This window comes from Amaranthus tricolor, chromosome 16 (genome assembly GCF_026212465.1).
Source record: "Amaranthus tricolor cultivar Red isolate AtriRed21 chromosome 16, ASM2621246v1, whole genome shotgun sequence".
NCBI classification, from domain to species: Eukaryota; Viridiplantae; Streptophyta; class Magnoliopsida; order Caryophyllales; family Amaranthaceae; genus Amaranthus; species Amaranthus tricolor.
In genome coordinates this window covers 3,091,324-3,104,540 of record NC_080062.1, presented here as the reverse complement: position 1 = coordinate 3,104,540, position 13,217 = coordinate 3,091,324, and positions in this window count along the sequence as shown.

The window sequence follows — 13,217 nt, the reverse complement described above, 5'->3', positions numbered from 1 at the left end:
ATGTTGTCTCTAAAATGTAAACGGCAAGCCAAACCAAAAAAGTTCATGCAAACTTTGTACGAGGTTACACTATTTTCTAGCATCTCCATTCTCCAATACCCACTCCCCAAGATGCTGCAAGCTGATGTTAGCTTCAGACTAAAGATTCTGATAGATAAAAGATCAGGCCACCTTCACTGATCATACAATACTCCTTCATTGTGCATTAGCAGATTAGCACATATATTCAGTTCCTACAATATGTGGCTAAGGATAAACCACAGATTCTATTTGCCAAGGACGGCATTTTAGTAGCTGCTAAGGCTTAATCCTACACGATTGGTGGTAAATTAAGTAAAAACCTCCCTAAACCCTCAAGTTGTTCGAGACAACAGTAAGACACATATTATCTTTGAATTGGTGGTAGCTTTTTCCGTGGTAATCGAAGCGACAAAGCCAACAAAAAGAAGCTCCACAGTAAAGAGAGATACTATTGGCAGTTAAGTTTGTCATGAGTTGCTATTTTATACCAAATTCATACAGATGAGACCTCATGCATATACTTCACAGGCTCACATCATCAGTCCCTCTTGGGCATCCCCCTGCCCCCCACCCCACTTATCCAACTAAAAGTGATTATAATAACAAGAAGTTCCAAAACAATTGCAATCTAGACAAGGTAATCAAATTCATCGCCCCAGAATCCAACTATTGGAAGAATCAATCAAGTGACCCAAGCCGCTATTTATTGAAGCAACTAAAGAACTCCTCATAGTAATACTGCTATCTTAACACTCGGTTCAGGAAATCCCAACAGCCCCACTACAATGATCATCTCAAATTTCAATCTACATCAAAGCATTACCCGATAATGTTGCATAAAATTTTCAAATTATCAAGACCATTTTATGGTCAATGCCACAATGCTTATAAAAAAACACATAGAATTTAAGTGTATAACCCTATACGGTAAGAAACACAAATAAATGCATTGGATCATGACAGATTGCCCAAATATTAGTTAGCTCATTATAAGCATTAGATGCCAACTTAACACTCAGTTCAAGAATTCCCAACAGTCCAACTGCAATGATCATCTCAAATTTCAATCCATGTCAAAGCATTGCCCACTAATATAGTATAAAATTTCCAAATTATCAAGACCATCTTATGGTCAATGCCACAATGCTTATAAAAAACCCATAGAATTTAAGTGTATAACCCTATACGGTAAAAAACACAAATAAATGCATTGGATCACGACGGATTACCCGAACATTAGTTAGATCATTATAAGCATTAGATGCCAACTTCCACTCTATTTATCAGATGCACCCTTCATCTATAAACTATTATCACGTACTCCGTACTATTCTGATCAAAGGTCATTCTTTTGACAATATTCACCAATCACTCTTATTTGTATTTTATTCTCAATCAATAACTTAAACATAGCCATGTATGATCTTTTTTGATTCGCCTTAATGTAAATTTTATTGATATCAACTTTCTATAATTTTTAACCAAGCACAGTAAGAAATATTTAGGACTGAATAGTGCACTTGCAAGAGTGCAAAACCAAATGGGACATTTGATTAGAATAGAAGGAAGTATATTGTTGGCATTGATGCTGAAATTCGACTGATATCTTAATCACCAAGCTCGTGTAAGTTCTCATGATCTCATCCTAACTTGTTTGCTACATTTCATTATTTGATCATCTAGCCAATTACATTCTTCCCCAATAATTGAGAAAAAAATTTTGAATGATTTTTCCTAAACATTGACTTCATTACCAGATTACATTATTATGAACTTTCCTTACAAATGAAACAAATTCGGTATGTCTATCCAAGCATAAAAACAAAAATTGTTGTACCAAGGACCAAATTACTTGGTGATGGTGCCGAGTTTGATCACCCTATTGCTCACACCATAGTCTGCACTATGGAAGATGAAGAAGGGTGTATGATGGGGCATGAGTAGTTGATGTTTGAAACCTTAGTTGAAGGCTTGGTTGAAGCAAGAAGACAGATTCTTGAAGGGTGTACTGGACAAGGTAAGGAGGTGCACAAGGTGTGCCTTGAACAAGGCAAGGCAACAACAGGTTACAAAAGACCACTGAAGTGAGTGTTCATTCACATTGATGCATGCCCAACTTTGAGTTTACGTTTTGGGTGCAAGCTTTTGGCATACATGTCATATTTGTCTTGGGGTTGTTCCATTGTTTTATAGGCCTATATATAGACCTAAATCAACATTAAAATGTGTATGGAGGCTAATACAAAGGGAGAAATAGGGTAAGGGTAACCTAAAAAATCTTCTTGTATTAGATGAGTGACTTCCATTTAAGGTGAAAGTTGTAGGCTAGAGAGTGTATTCTCTAGCATTGGTGAGGGTTATTTTATTATGTATTGTTGAATCATTAATGAAATACAATCTATTTTGAGGAAAGGTTTCCAAGACACCATTAAATGACTTTTGTGTTCTTGCTTTGTGTTTGCGCTTTTTTTTCTTCTTCATCAGGTCCTTTAACTTTCATTTCAAAAACAAAAATAAATAATACCACATCCTCAAACCGCAACAACCTATTTTACTAGGATTTAACTGACAAAATCTCATAGAAAAAATTATCACCCGAAATTTTAAAAGCTCAATTCAAAACAGAGATATAAAAGTAGGAATATCATATAAGAACGATGCAATACCTAGTAATACATTCACAGTGAAATAATTGCTCGATCAGAGTTTAAGTATGAAACTTAAGCTCTAATGTTACCAAGATCGCAAGGCGCGAAGTAACTTTGATGAACCGATATAATTTCAATGACTATGACAATGTTTAAAGGATATAAAACAATGCAAAAAGAACACAAAGATTTAAGGAGGTTCACCAAATGATAACTATGTCCTCCGTGGTGTGTAGTTACTTGCTTATATTATCACAATTGAGAAATACAGCTCTTACAATGAAGTATTACAAAAGAAATGTAAAGGCTGTGTGTTTAGGCTTAGGGGTTTGTGTTTGATGTGTTTTTGGTTTGCTAATGAGCTCACTATTTATTGTACTAATTACATTCAATGAGATTACAACCTTAATGTTGAGAATTAATCACTTTGAAACTGCTCCACGAACTTAAAGAGACGAAAACAGCATCCTAGGCAACGTCAAAAGGTCCGCTCAACCAAAACAGTGGCTCGCTCGGTCGAGCGACCTGGTTGAGCGGACTACATGTAGCTTCTGAATACATTCTGTTTGTTCGTTCGTCCCAGCCAGGATCTCGCTCGGTCGAGCAACCTTTAGTGTGCTTTTCTGACAGTTTTACTCGACTAAGATAGTAAAGCATCTTCAATCAAACATTTACACTTCTTCATTAAGTCCCATAACTCCCATAGTTAAGTCATATAACTTCATGAATTAATCAAGCTCTTAAACTCCATCATAAATCACAAACATTAAATCACAACTTAATACACCCATTCAAGTCATCCATAGGATTCCATCCCATAAGTCACACATGCATGCACACATCAATTGTGCACTCAAGTCACACCATTAATCTCAACGCACAGATCACAAAATTTTTAAAAATGTTCAAAAATTTCACAAAACATACCGAAAATTAGACATTTCCAATATCTATCTTCAGAAATTCATTCATCAACAAATAAAACACCAACGAAATTAAGCACAAATAACCGCCAAAATAACAATTACCTGACTGTAAACTAAAAATAAAGCCAAATTCGGCTTTGATCCATCCAAAACATCGTATATAGACTTCGTAATCCATCAAAACCGCTTGGTAAACAATCCTAGAAATCAAATCATAAAATTAGTAATCCCTAATTGCCGAAAAACCAGCGTAAAATAAATGTAAATCCCTAATAAGTAATAAGTTTGACGTACCTGAGACTTCGCTATCAACGAACATACAGCAAGAATGCAAGATAGGAAATGAGGTTTTCATTGCAACCATGGAAGCAATTGTACGGAGGAGAAATGGCGGATTGGTATGTTCATCTGAGCAACTTTTAGCCAAATGGATTGATTAAAAAGATCTTATAATCTCTGATGTGGCATTTTGCCATTATTAAATTAAACTTCTTATATACACGTCATGTCCACGTGTATTTTTTTAGTAGACCGCATCAATAACCTAGGAAGTTAGGAACATTCTTTTTGTCAATATGTTGTTTGAATTTTGATAATAATGGTCCTACAAAATCAGGGTAAAATAGCTATGTAAATAATTATTAATTTTTTTAGTTAAACTCGTAAATTAGTATAAATTAAGTACAGCTAAGAGTTGAATATTGAATATCTTGAGGGAAGGGGTTCATATAATTTTTTTTATATTGAATATTGAATAATTTTTTTTAGTTAAACACGTAAATTTGTTTTTCTTCTTTGTTTGTAGAGGATTCTCTTTATTCAAGTTTCAAAAACAATTAAATGTGAAACCGAGTATATTCCTTTCATATAGGTCAAGTCGTCATACAACAACAAAAATTTTTTATACCAATGCATAAGTATGGGGTTTGAGAATCGGATGTACGCAATTTTACTCTTATGAACTCTTGTTAGTTTTAACAAAGAAGTTGTTTTCATTGGTCGTCATCATCATCATCATCTTACCCAGTGTATCCCGCTCATAAAAAAAACTATGGACAAGGTTTGGGGAGGGAAGGACGGCGGCAACTTATACCCATAAAGGAAAGCGCGACCAAAAGAGTCCCCCGACTCAAGAGAGATAAAGTGACATAGCAACACGGGAAAAGATAGAATGAATGCATATAAATAAAATAAATAAGTAAAACCAACTAAAAAAAAGAAAACAAAAAACTAATAAAGAAACGAGAGAAGCAAGATGGCAAGAACACCAAAAGGTAATTTAAGAGGACATCAGTAATCTAAAACATGGATATGACACCTCTAACTACCCCTATTCCTAATTTTCATCGGTAACAAACATTATTTGCAACTTATTATATAATTAAAAGTGCACAAGTCATTTTACTAATATTGTCTATTATAATTCAAAACCAAAAAACATTGACTTTTTAGCCTCATCAAAATGTGGTGCAAATGTATGTCATGTATAATTAGTGATGCAACACTAAACATAAATTCCAATCAACTAGTTATTTATTGTAATTGTGTTAAAGATTTAAGATTTTATGTTCCAACTAAGATGAATGTTACGTCTATCTATAAAAACTAAAAAGACATTGTTTTGTGTCTTTCTATTTTATTATTTTATACAAGTTTTTAGTCAAATGAACAAATAAAATTTTCCAAAAAATGTAATTTTTGAATAATAACTCATTTATCAACAAGAACTAGGTGAAATTTAAACAGAATGGAGCTTGAAATTAACGAGCCAAATTTGTAAATAAACTAGCTAAGCTTGAACAAACAACTTAAAACTTTGTAGTGTTTGATTCAAACTCAAAAATTTAGGAATATTTTGTCAGAGTAGGACGGGAGAATTTCGAAAGAAAAATTAATTTTTCCGTGTAAGTGATGAAAATTTAAATCTTGTCACATGGTTGTAAGAGAATATCTTCAATTCTTAATTTAAAACAATTATGACAAATGAGACCGCTTCACATAAGATTGCATCCTATATATTAATTAATTAATGCAATTTAGAAAATTTGAAATTCGATTATAAGCTTTTTAATTTAAAGGTAGATGGCAAGTATTGCTATGTGTGGAAAAGCGTAATAAGGAAACACAAATTTTTGTATGAGATGAGAGATGTGCCTCTTTACATGAGTTAAATAGTCAATCTCATACATATTATGATAATACAAGCACCTTATTTGAGGTCGTCTCACCAAGAGACGGTCTGTATGAGTAGATAGTTTAAAAAATAGCAAGTCTTGTATGAGATTGTTTCACCGTGAGATGAACTTATACAAGTAGCCCATTAGTATGAAAACATTAAAAAAAATGAAATCTAAATTCACACTAATATAGAAAACAGTTTTTTAAGAAAAAATAGTTTAAATTGACCCAATTAAAATCGTCTTATAGTGACACAAGTTTAATAAAAAATTAGTGAAAAAAACCTTATATTTTTTGTGGGCCAAAAGTACGCCCTTTTTGATTGGGTCAAGGCCATGTTAAGAAATAATTGGAAGTGTTGACCTGGACTTCACGTGAATATTGCACTCATGGCAAACAAAAAGTGCAAAAAACTCAAGTCATGGACCTGGCTTTGCTCTAAATTCTACTGCATCTTTAATGCTACTTTCAAATTATCGATAATTCTTATTGTGTTTCAGTAAAATGACTTTATATAATTCATATTTAGAGTATATATTACATTATAATTCATATTTAAAGCACGTATTACATTAAAAACCGCCTCATACTATAATTTGTGATAAATAGTCTCATAAATTTAAGATGTTTAACATCCAAAGAATTAGACTATTAGTTTGAGATTTTGTGTTTTCATTGTACATGCTTTCCAAGAACTTCTCCCAACTATCATATGTATAACACAAATTGTTGTGACAGACGGTCTCTCCAAGAAGCGCATTAGATATATGGGTTAAATAGTCCAATTAATACAACTTAAAGAGAAAATAAGAATGTGAGCTTCTTGTTTTGAGGTCGTCTCTTTAAGAGACTGTATCTCACAAGAGTAGTTGAACTAATAAAATCTATCTTTCAATCATTCCATTACAAAACGTAATTATTTTAGTAAAATCAAAGAACGGAGATTGTATATGATAAAATTAGATAAATTTAATTATTGAACAAGTTACGTGAATTAAAGTATTGCATTATTATTGAATTGAAAAAATATATGAATAAATTTATTGTTATCAAAAATAGTTAATAGCATATAGATAATATTACCAAAAGTCAATAGCTATAATTAGTTTTGGAACTTTTTCTAATCTCTAGAAAACATTACATTTAAAAAAAAATTTATATTAAATTTTAAAATAAATTTTAGTTCAAAAAGGTTAATAACCTTTACATCAAAATGGTTGATTATTAATATAATTCTAACAAAATTTAAAAGTTGGTTGAAAAAACGTTAGGGAAGCCTTCCGTAGGTGTGGCTGTTTATTTTTTTTATATATATATTTTTTTGTTTTCCTTTTTTATTTTGTATATGTTTGTTATTGCATTCAAAGTTTAAACAAGACTATAATAACAATTAAAACCAATTATAAACTAACACATGGCATACCAAGTTAGTGTTTAGTTAACTAATAAAGTATTCCAAATGGGTATAAAAGGTGGGATTTTTATAAAATAATTAGATGGTAAGATTTTATTTTTTTTTAATGGATGAGTTAAAATTTGAATTTTTAGTTTTTTCAAGAATCTTTTTTTCTTATAGGTGTGGGTTGTCACCTTCCTTGTCTCTCAAGACCTTGATCATAATTTTCTATGAACGGAATACACTAGATAATGGGTATGATGATGATCGATGATAATAAAGAAGATTAGGATTATGTAAAATTTAATTTTAGGATCTTATTTGTAAAATGTAGTAATTTTTGACCGAAACATGACTGATTCTAAAGAACGTTATTAAAGTAATATTAAAATTTCGAATTCAAAAGGAAATATTATATTCAATTTATGTGTATTAGGAGGATCAAATAATTCAATTATTGAATGCAATAATAACGTTTGTTGGCTTACAACTTCGTAGTTCTTACTTATGTATTTGCACAATATAATCTCTCCTATTCATACGTGATACAAAGCTAGCTCATTATGAACAATAAACATGTCACATTGTTAATGCTGATGTGGCGCCAAAAATTACTGCACGTGGGGCCCAATGACCCAATCAAAATTATTGTGTAATGAGAGAGGGCCATATGTTGGTATGCTATCTTGTGATCTTGTCTAAACATGAATCTTCCGGGATAATAGACGGTAAGACAATTTTATATAAGATTTGTTCAAAATGTGATATAGTTTCAAATAAACAGTTAAAATTGAAAAATGTAATATTTTGATATATATGAAATGTTGATTGTAATATTTAAAATAACATATTAAATATTAAATAATTAAAAATGAATGATTTAAAAATAAAATTGATTATTTTAATTAATTTAGTTGAAATATTTAGCTTAATTTAAAAATGCCTCATAGTATGAATTTGTATATAATCAGTACCTCTACTAGACGATTATGGGGCAACATTATTTTAGGACTGTACATGGTGTTTTTGAGGGTCTTTAGTGAATTTTTTAAGCATTTATATTTAAAAGATAGTAGTCGCATATTACTAATAATGATCAAAATATGTATTTTCCCCCAAGATAAAGTGTCTATGTACTCAATAGTAAAGAGGATTTGTTTGTAAAAATGTTGTTGGAGTTGATGGTTGTATATAGTTCTTGACTAGTTTAAACAGATAAAGTTATTAATAGATAAATTAGGTGTTAAAGTCAGTTGTTATTGAGATATTTGATAAAAATAAGTGTTGGTTATTAGACACAAAGCATTTAAAAATGGATAAAAGCCAATAGAAAAATCTACTCCTAAGTCCTAATACCTTCGTGGTTTTGGCAAAAAAATCAGGTTTTCAACTAGCTAAATATTTGCTAGATGTTTTCATCTACTCATATAAGAGATCATCTCTTAGTAAAACAACCTCAAAAAAGAAATTTATATTCTCATAATTTGTATTAATTGAATTATTTACCGTATATATGAAACATGTCTCACAATGAAATCACCTCATACAACAGTTTATGTATACTTTTAAACTATGATTAAAAGATGCAAAAACCAAAAGCAAAATTTTAAAAGAGCTACTCTTATGACATATTAAATCTTGGTAAGACAACTTCAAACAAAGAGTCTATATTCTCATAATATTTATGAGTTGAATTAGTATGAGGTGCATCTCTCATGAAACTGTTTTATACAAAAGTTTGTAAATATAATTATCATTATACTTAGTGTATCCCACCTATTAAAAACTATAAGTAGGGTTTAAAGAGGGAAGAAAAGCGACAACTTATACCCATATAAAAAGTACAACCAAAATACAAAAATTTATAAACAACTATTCATATAAGAGACAATTTCTCAAAACAAGAAGCCTACGAAAATTTGAATACTAGCAGTCCCATTGGGTTGGGGTGGTGGAAAGGAGGGCCGAGAAAGGAGTACAACCTATGATGTGACTTGTGACCAAAGAAAGGGGCCCACTTGTTGATGTTTGGGCTTCCTATTAAAACCTTTGATTAGCATTTCGCCCACCAAAAATATTTAATACGTTTCGGATAACTATTTGGGATTCTCTTTGATTTTCTTTTCCCTTTCAAATTTTCTCAATGATCATATGTTTTCCATATAATATAATATTAATACTATTAATAATAAAAAAAAATTTATTATCAATTGAATTCTCTTTGATATATATTTTTGAAACTTCATTCAATTTAATTTAGTAAGATAAACTCTCTATTACTTTAACTTTGTATTTTATGCTCATATTTTACTGATTTGTTAATTTAACTTTAATATATTTCAACTACAATTTAGATTAATTTAATTTACTTTATATCGATTTTTCAATTGTGATTAGATCACATATTGTGGAGAAGGAAAACATAAGTGAAGAGTCATTTTTGCTTGATTAATTAGAATATTCGGCGGATTAGATTAAAAATTAAATTTAGTTTTCTTTATCTTTAAATATTAAATTAAAAATTAATGTTGGTATTAATAGGATTCCTTTTAATAGACAAGTAAAATAAAAAGGTTTTACTTGTAATAAACCACACTCTTTATTTTTCATCGTTATATATAAATATTAAATAAATATTAGTAACGAACGGGATGGTAATGCAAATATAAGTAAATTTAAGTTGAAAAATTACTGAACAAGATTTAAAATTGAGGTTGTATTACTCTAAAGTTTTTTTTTTTCACAGATATTATTCATACTCGATAACACTTAATACCACATTATATTTTAATGGGAGATTGAGAAGAAAAACAAATTTGTGGAAAGTATTTTATAATTAAACATGGTACATTTTATAAACATTTAATACGAAATTCATTTTTATTGTCATTATTTAATATTTATATTTGTGCCGGTTCTAAGCACGGGGGTAATCGACCGCCTAAGGCCCCTAGAAATAAGGGGTCTGAAATATTAAATGGTTATTCAGATTCGGTTTTGAGCAACGCTTTTTAAGTGATTTGTTTGTTAATTTTTTTATATATTTAAAGAACTTTTAGAATATAATGTTATAATATATTTTGTCATAATTATTTTTCTTTAAGTGGAATTTTTTTTATCTTTTGATATAATACAGGGCCTCATTTTAAAAGACATTACTAAAATAAATAGGACATTTAAAATCTTTGCTCCGCCCCTGACCCAGGTGTTAAAAGAAAGTCATGGTAAATTATGATTTTATACAAGAACCATAATGATAATTATATAATTGAATAAAGATTATAGAGGAAAGATCTATAAATATTCCTTTTTATCATGGCCATTGACAAAAAGTGTTAATGCAAGTGTGAAATTATGTATGTGTGATGGTAGTGACTTAATGACTTACAAGAAGACACATTATGTTGAGGGTAATATTAAGATGTAATAAAAGGCAATTAAATATATAATTAATTATTAATTTATGGGTGAGTTAATGTGTCACTTAATGGTGTATTTAAGAGGCAATTAATCTATAAATAATGGTGAGCATTATTTCTATGTTTATTGCTAGGTTTATTGTGATGTTAAATATGCAATAAGAGACAGCTTAAATGTCATATTTAATTGTATGGTGTTATGGTGCTATAATGGTGATCAAATGTATGGTTCTAGAATGATGTATTCCTCTCTAATCTCTATAAATAGAATACATCATTCATAGAACAAATTCACCACAACACACATAAACATATTGTGAGAGGACTATTACATAGTAAGAAACTTGAGAGTGTTCTTCTATGTATTAGTATTGTGAGATTTCAATTGTGAGATGTATGGCTTGAGAGGTTGTTCTCGAGTATGAGAGTTTATTCATTATTGTATTGTTGAATCCATTAATGAAAATAAACATTTGTTGAGGGGTATCCAAGATACTTCATAAACTTGTGTGTTTGTTGTCTCTTTTGTTACATTATGTTTTTCTTCATTTTTTACATTTATTCTTTTGCCATTGTTAGAGTTCAAGCACCCCCTCTTTCAAAAAGGATACATGATGGGTTGAGAATACAAATACTGGGGTGTACGTGTGTTCAAACTTTGAGTGTGTTCATCATAATTTTAACAGTCAAAAGTGAGGTTTTGAAATGTACACTAAACTTATAAATGTAGGTTTAGATACTCAAAACAAATCAGATAATTTGATGTTTACCTGAGATTTGTTAAAGAACCAACTCAACCAAAAACTTAAGTTGATGATTGAGGTCTCAAAATATGTTATATTTTCTAACACGCCCCTCACACGAAAACCCATTAGGGTAGATTTGTAGATTTGCACAAGAGCTGAATATTCCACTATAATTAAGGGGTGATTGAGATTCGAACTTGTGACTTCTTGTCATATTGCTTCGCGATATTATATTAAGAAATCAACTCAACTATCAGCTTAAGTTGATAATTAAGGCTCCAAGATATGTTATATAATCTAACATGATACTCCATAATAATAGAAAATCATGAAAAATACCTCCTCAATAGAAACACTATTATAAAAATATATAATTTTTTGTTTCCTTCAAATTTGCTACATATATAACAAAATCATTCATCTCAATTATGTCAATTTGTGGTATGAACTTAGTGCTTGATCAACTAACAAAAATCAAACTAAAGAAACTTGTGAAGAGATTGTACTCCTAATTTAATTTGTAGAGTCATTAAGTAATGGGTTTTGGCAAGTGTGAAAGTCCTTGACTAAAGCCACACCATGTGGAGTTTTCATGCTGCATTGTCAGCAAATTACCCCAATTTTCAATTCCCAAGAACATACATTACAATATAATCAACCCCATATTAAGTTACCTCAACAATAACTTTGTTTATTAATCCCTATGTTTCCGTTTTTATTTGTTTTTTCATAGTTTTTAACATGTATCTAAAACTTAATATTAATCAATAGTGTAACACCTGGCCTACTGCCGGTGACTATTAATAGAGATTGTAGACTGGCCCCATAAATCAACACTAGTTCATTCAGCACACGTTGACCTCACTTGTATGCATTTGGGAAAACTTCTCAGGATGCCACCCATCCCAAGATTGTTCCCCAACAAGTATACTTTGATCTCCCTTAAAAATAACTTAAAATGCACCTTGTTGATATGAGTAATTTATCAATCTTATTTAAAGCTCAATTCAGAGTATCACGAATATATTTAATAAAAAGTTACAGAAAGTATATAATACAATTATATACACAGATACAAATTAATAAGATATCACATAAATATATTATAACTGTAGATATCCCTAAAAAATATGTATAAGTTTCTCTTTTTTTGAGTATAATATTTCTAGTGAAAACATGAAATGAAAACGAAAAAAAAAATTCCAATAGAAAAAGCTCTAACTAATTAAAATAGTTCATAATAGAAAATTAAAGATTTTGTATTGAATTCCAAAGAGTATGCTTGTTGTTTTTGTGTCTTATGGAATTTGCATAAAGTCTAGTTTTCCAATTTGTTAACAGTTGGGAAATTTATTAACAATTGTAGAAAATAATAAACAATGAGTCATATTCAAAATAAAATTATAGTAAATTCAATATTAGAGACTAAAAAGGAAAATAATAAACAATACAAATTTTATGAAATGAAAAGGTATATTTCATGTCAAAGATTCATTATGATTTTTAATTTTAGATTTATCGTTTATACTATAACGACTCATTAAATTATATGCATTTGTATTTTTTAGAATATGTAACATATTCTGATGTCTTAAATATTTGCTTAAACTTTTAGTATCAGAGGTCAATATGACAAGAGGTCATAAGCTCAAATCTCACACACCCTCATGTAAAGTAGGATATTTCGTGTTAAGTATTAGGAAGGTGTATGTTGTATCCACACTTTTAGTCCAATTACCTCTCTTGTGAGGAGGCGTATTAGTGTATATAATCAATCTTGGAGCATCTATCATAAGCTTATTTTTTTAGCTGAGTTTATTCCTTCAGAGTATTTATTAAAATTACATACAACTAATCTTTTAAAAGACCATCACTCGGTGAGA